This window comes from Ranitomeya variabilis, chromosome 2, assembly GCF_051348905.1.
Source record: "Ranitomeya variabilis isolate aRanVar5 chromosome 2, aRanVar5.hap1, whole genome shotgun sequence".
Taxonomy (NCBI): domain Eukaryota; kingdom Metazoa; phylum Chordata; class Amphibia; order Anura; family Dendrobatidae; genus Ranitomeya; species Ranitomeya variabilis.
In genome coordinates this window covers 57,835,019-57,841,207 of record NC_135233.1, presented here as the reverse complement: position 1 = coordinate 57,841,207, position 6,189 = coordinate 57,835,019, and positions in this window count along the sequence as shown.

Here is a 6,189-nt window from a genome sequence, read left to right as displayed (position 1 = left end):
GCTGCTGCCATATGTGTCCCTATTACTGCACCTGCTGTGTGGTTCTCTGTGACCTCTAAATTCCAAAGCACCCCTCTATAATATAGCAATGCCGTGTGCAAGTGCCCTAGAAAGCAGTGCCCATATTTTGCCCCCTAGAAAGTAATAATACCCTGTGTGCCCCTTTGATAGTCACAGTAACCTGAGTTCCCCTATAACAATAAGTGCCCACTTTACATTTAATAATGTCCCGAGTCTCCCCCCTGTACAGCTCCCCTATACTTCTTATAATGCCCCCTCACTGTATAGTACCACCCACACAGTATATATACAGTTGACCCCTTAGTAGCCCCCAAACTGTTTGATTGTTCCAACACTGTATAATATAGTGTAATCTCCACACTGTATGATGGCCCCCTACATAGCCTCCATATACAGTTAGGTCCATATATATTTGGACAGAGACAACATTTTTCTAATTTTGGTTATAGACATTACCACAATGAATTTTAAACAAAACAATTCAGATGCAGTTGAAGTTCAGACTTTCAGCTTTCATTTGAGGGTATCCACATTAAAATTGGATGAAGGGTTTAGAAGTTTCAGCTCCTTAACATGTGCCACCCTGTTTTTAAAGGGACCAAAAGTAATTGGACAGATTCAATAATTAAAAATAAAATGTTCATTTTTAGTACTTGGTTGAAAACGCTTTGTTGGCAATGACTGCCGGAAGTCTTGAACACATGGACATCACCAGGCTCTGTGTTACCTCCTTTTTGATGCTCTGTCAGGCCTTAACTGCGGTGGTTTTCAGTTGCTGTTTGTTTGTGGGCCTTTCTGTCTGAAGTTTAGTGTTTAACAAGTGAAATGCATGCTCAATTGGGTTGAGATCAGGTGACTGACTCGGCCATTCAAGAATATTCCACTTCTTTGCTTTAATAAACTCCTGGGTTGCTTTGGCTTTATGTTTTGGGTCATTGTCCCTCTGTAGTATGAAACGACGACCAATCAGTTTGGCTGCATTTGGCTGGATCTGAGCACACAGTATGGTTCTGAATACCTCAGAATTCATTCGGCTGCTTCTGTCCTGTGTCACATCATCAATAAACACTAGTGACCCAGTGCCACTGGCAGCCATGCATGCTCAAGCCATCACACTGCCTCCGCCGTGTTTTACAGATGATGTGGTATGCTTTGGATCATGAGCTGTACCATGCCTTCACCATACTTTTCTCTTTCCATCATTCTGGTAGAGGTTGATCTTGGTTTCATCTGTCCAAAGAATGTTCTTCCAGAACTGTGCTGGCTTTTTTAGATGTTTTTCAGCCTTTTTATTCTTGATGCTTATGAGTGGCTTGCACCGTGCAGTGAACCCTCTGTATTTACTTTCATGCAGTCTTCTCTTTATGGTAGATTTGGATATTGATACGCCGACCTCCTGGAGAGTGTTGGTCACTTGGTTGGCTGTTGTGAAGGGGTTTCTCTTCACCATGAAGATTATTCTGCGATCATCCACCACTGTTGTCTTCCGTGGACACCCAGGTCTTTTGCATTGATGAGTTCACCAGTGCTTTCTTTCTTTCTCAGGATGTACCAAACTGTAGATTTTGCCACTCCTAATATGGTAGCAATTTCTCGGATGGGTTTTTTCTGTTTTCGCAGCTTAAGGATGGCTTGTTTCACCTGCACGGAGAGCTCCTTTGACCGCATGTTTACTTCACAGCAAAACCTTCCAAATGCAAGCACCACACCTCAAATCAACTCCAGGCCTTTTATCTGCTTAATTGAGAATTACATAACAAAGGGATGGCCCACAACTGTCCATGAAATAGCCTTGGAGTCAATTGTCCAATTACTTTTGGTCCCTTTAAAAACAGGGTGGCACATGTTAAAGAGCTGAAACTCCTAAACCCTTCATCCAATTTTAATGTGGATACCCTCAAATGAAAGCTGAAAGTCTGAACTTCAACTGCATCTGAATTGTTTTGTTTAAAATTCATTGTCGTAATGTCTATAACCAAAATTAGAAAAATGTTGTCTCTGTCCAAATATATATGGACCTAACTGTATAGTAGCATAATGCACCAAATAGTCCACAATATAGTATAATGCACTCCCCATAGGCAGACTCTATAGCATAAGGCAGCCCCCATAGGCAGACACTGTAATAAGGCAGCACCCCCATATAGGCAGACCCTGTAATAAGGCAGCACCCCCATAGTCAGACCCTGTAATAAGGCAGCCCCCATAGTCAGACCCTGTAATAAGGCAACACCCCTATAGTCAGACCCTGTAGTAAGGCAGCACCCCTATAGTCAGACCCTGTAATAAGGCAGCACCCCTATAGGCAGACCCTGTAATAAGGGAGCACCCCCATAGTCAGACCCTGTAATAAGGCAGCACCCCCATACTCAGACCCTGTAATGAAGCAGCACCCCCATACTCAGACCCTGTAATGAGGCAGCACAGTGCAGGAGAGGGGGGAAGGCAGGATCTCTATATACAGTAAGTCCTTGTGGTGCCAGATCACAGCTATACCAGGGGCAGACCCGTGATTGGTGCAACCGGTGCGGCCGCACAGTGTCCCAACAGGAAAGAGTGCCCATGTCTACCTCCAAAGCATGTGCAATTTTGCATTTTTAGGAGCTTTTGGGCTGCAAAGGGCCCATATATTGTTTTTGCATAGGGGCCCTTTTCTACTGTGTCCGCCTATGAGCTATACAACATCCTGGTTGTGTACAAAAGCAGCTATCTCCACAACAGGTACATGCAGGTGCTGCTATGGCACACTTTACTAAGAGCAGGGAAGGGTTGATAGCTGCTGCAACATAGATGATTGCTGCTGCAGATACCCAATGAACAGCATGCCCCTGATAGTTGAATAAAGCATATGATTACTGCTGACAGGAACATTTTGTGTCCAGGAACATTTGATTCAATTCAATTCAAAGAAGCTTTATTGGCAGGACCAAATAAACATTAGTTTTGCCAAAGCACGTGTACAGTAGGGAATAGGGAGTAGGAGCTGTGGGGATAATGGGTGGGTACTGTGGGAACGATGGATAGGGTACAGGGTGGGGGGTAAGGAAGTCTATGGCATATCATGATTGTCTTCCTCGCAGCCTATGGCACGCATTCACATACTGTGCTGCTATCTCCACTGCACTCTCTTCTTCCCCCAGCAGGATATATGATTTCTGTTTCCTCCTTCATGGAGCTGAAATCCGGGAAGAGATCGGAGGGTCTCCTGAAGTGAGTGTCCCTCACTGCTGAGTATTTGGTGCAGTGTAACAGGAAGTGGGTCTCATCCTCCAGGGCCTCCAGGTCACAATGTAGGCACAATCTGTCTTCACTGGGCTTGTAGCTCTGTCTGTGCCGGCTGACCTCCATGGCCAGATTGTGGGCACTGAGTCTATACCGGCTCACGATCTGGCTGTCTCTGGGGTCCGAGAGTTTCTCTAGATATGGAGCCAGTCTGTAATCTCATCAGCAATCTCTTGTGGACTGAACTGTCCCATTCCCTTATATGCTATATGTAAACAGGAAACTTGCCCTTGTCCCTGTAACCAGGGACAAATGAACCTGTCATGTCCAGAAACACTGGTTACCTGTAGATAGGGGTAAGACGATGGTAAATTGCATTTAAAGCCTGTGTAGGCCACTTAATAGAGCATTGAGCATAAAGTGATGTTATATAGTTCCTGCAGCTGCCTGCTTCCAGTCATCGGGGTGGTGCACTATACAATGAGCAGACTGTAATCACCATTTACACTTTGATCGATAGCCCTCTCTGCAAACACATACTGCATACACTCGGAACAGGCTGTCAACCAAAGTGCCAAGGAGTAATCATAGTGAGCAAGGAACTTAACCAATGCCTGCAGCACCGCAGTAACTGGAAGCGAGCAGCTTCACGGAGAATATCACTTCATTTTCTCCCTTTAGTTACTGCTTCAGTAAGCCAGTTTAACAGTAGTTTCTAGATTTGACAGGTTCCCTTTAACTCTTAATCTAACCATACACACTCAGATCCTGGTAATGTGATGTGTAGTAAAGGAAGGATAATCCAGCCCAACTGACTTGAAATCTTCTTTATTCAAGTAAGTATTTTGCAAAGTTTGACAGGTACAACATTCATGTTAAAGTCACAGATGGCATTTACGCATTTCAGGTGCCACAGAATCCTTAATCATAATTTAGGGCTGGATTATCCTTCTTTTACTAAACTCTTCTCGTTCATAGGCAGAGCCGCCATCCATGCTCCGAACTGCATGGGAACAACCTCACGGTGAGATGGATAACCCCTTTTTTTAACTCTTTGTGGCTTGTGCTCCCAACAGGACAGTGTTTCTTTTGTTGGCAGATCATCATTGCGGTGTGTGAATTCGGGTTATCAGTGCATCTTGGGGGCTTCTTCCACGCTCAGAGACATATCCCAGAGACACTTCCATCCTGATTTGCATATGACTCTTACACTACATTTTTCATGACTCCTACATTGGAGTCCTACAGAAAAGGTATTAATTTTATTAGGAGACTAGTGACAAAAAGGCCACACCACTACTTCCATATGTAAAAATGTGCTGAACGGTTCCATTCAAAATAATAACCTAGAGGACAGAACATATCCTAGTCATTTAATATCTCCATAGAGTGAAATGGTTGATTGAAAGGACAAATTATTTCTAATATGGGAGTTTTCCAAAACTTAAAATGTATTCTTTATCCTCCAAAGCTGCAATAAAAAGCCAGCACTATATCCAGCAGTCCCATAGAGAAACAATGGAGTGGACCTTCGCACCAGACAGAGCAACCAGTAATCAGTATATTATCCCCAATCCTATGAATAAGGGATGACATTACATTTTGGGGAAGCCGCTTTAACCTACACAAAAGTGAACAAACTAAACTTTAGTTTTAGCATACTAACGGAACAAATGTGGTGAGATGTCATGTTCAAAAGTAACAGCAATTCTTGGGGCCGCCTCAGACCAAAAAATAGATAAACAATTATACCAATTTCTCTTATATTTTTCACCATCTTTTTTATATTAGGCAAAAGCTCACAGACGCAGAAAGAGGACTTAAAAATCCTCCAGAAAACTGAAAAAAATCACAGAGAAAAAAGCAGAGATGGTTACCTGCTGAAGCCTCCAAACAAATGCACCAGCAGGGCGCATCGGACCCGATTAATGATGGCAACAACACAGGTGCAAAAAATACTGATAAAACAACCACTTTCAATCCAGTATTGGTTGTTTGGCTTTAGTGCACAAAAAGATAAGCGATAATAGTCTGTATGTGGCTTGTGTGAACAATGCCACATACAGACTATTATCGCTTATCTTTTTGTGCACTAAAGCCAAACAACCAATACTGGATTGAAAGTGGTTGTTTCATCGGTATTTTTTGCACCTGTGTTGTTGCCATCATTGATCGGGTCCGTTGCGCCCTGCTGGTGGATTTGTTTGGAGGCTTCAGCAGGTAACCATCTCTGCTTTTTTCTCTGTGATTTTTTTATATTAGGTTTGATACTGAGCTACGTTTAATCTGTTTGAGTAAGCTACAGTCATTTTCTGCTTGTGTAAGCTACAGTATATATATGTATGTCTGTCTTTTCTTTTCCTTTCACCCTTTTTTTCCTTACCCTTTACCCTTCACCTCTATTAAATTTATAAAATCAATAACATTTGTTGGAAAAACAATTATGTCCTTTTAATTGTTCCATGTAAAGCATACTGTCAGAAAATGCAAGGACATCTGACAGTCCAAACTCTCAAACAGGGAGTGGTGACATTACACACATATGAGCAAATTCCGCCCACTTTTACTGCAATCGTAAAGTGAGCTAGCAGTGCACTAGTTTTTCAATGCAAATTTCAGTAGTTGCTCCCCCTAGTGTTTTAAAGCGGAACATAACAAAATAATTTAAATTAATTTTCAGATTTTATGCCGTTAGAAAAAAATGACATATTTATATATATGTTATATGTATATATGTATAAAAAAGTATATATATATATATATATATATATTAAAACATTAACACTTTAAATTTTTTTAAATTGTTGAAAATATTTTTTTATGGCATATTCCCTTTAGAGAAAAAAAAAAAATAGAAGCAAATTCTATGTTCCACTCATAACTCATATCTAAACTATGTGCTTAATCACTTCAAAGTTTGTTTCAAGGTCATTGGGAAGCTAGAAT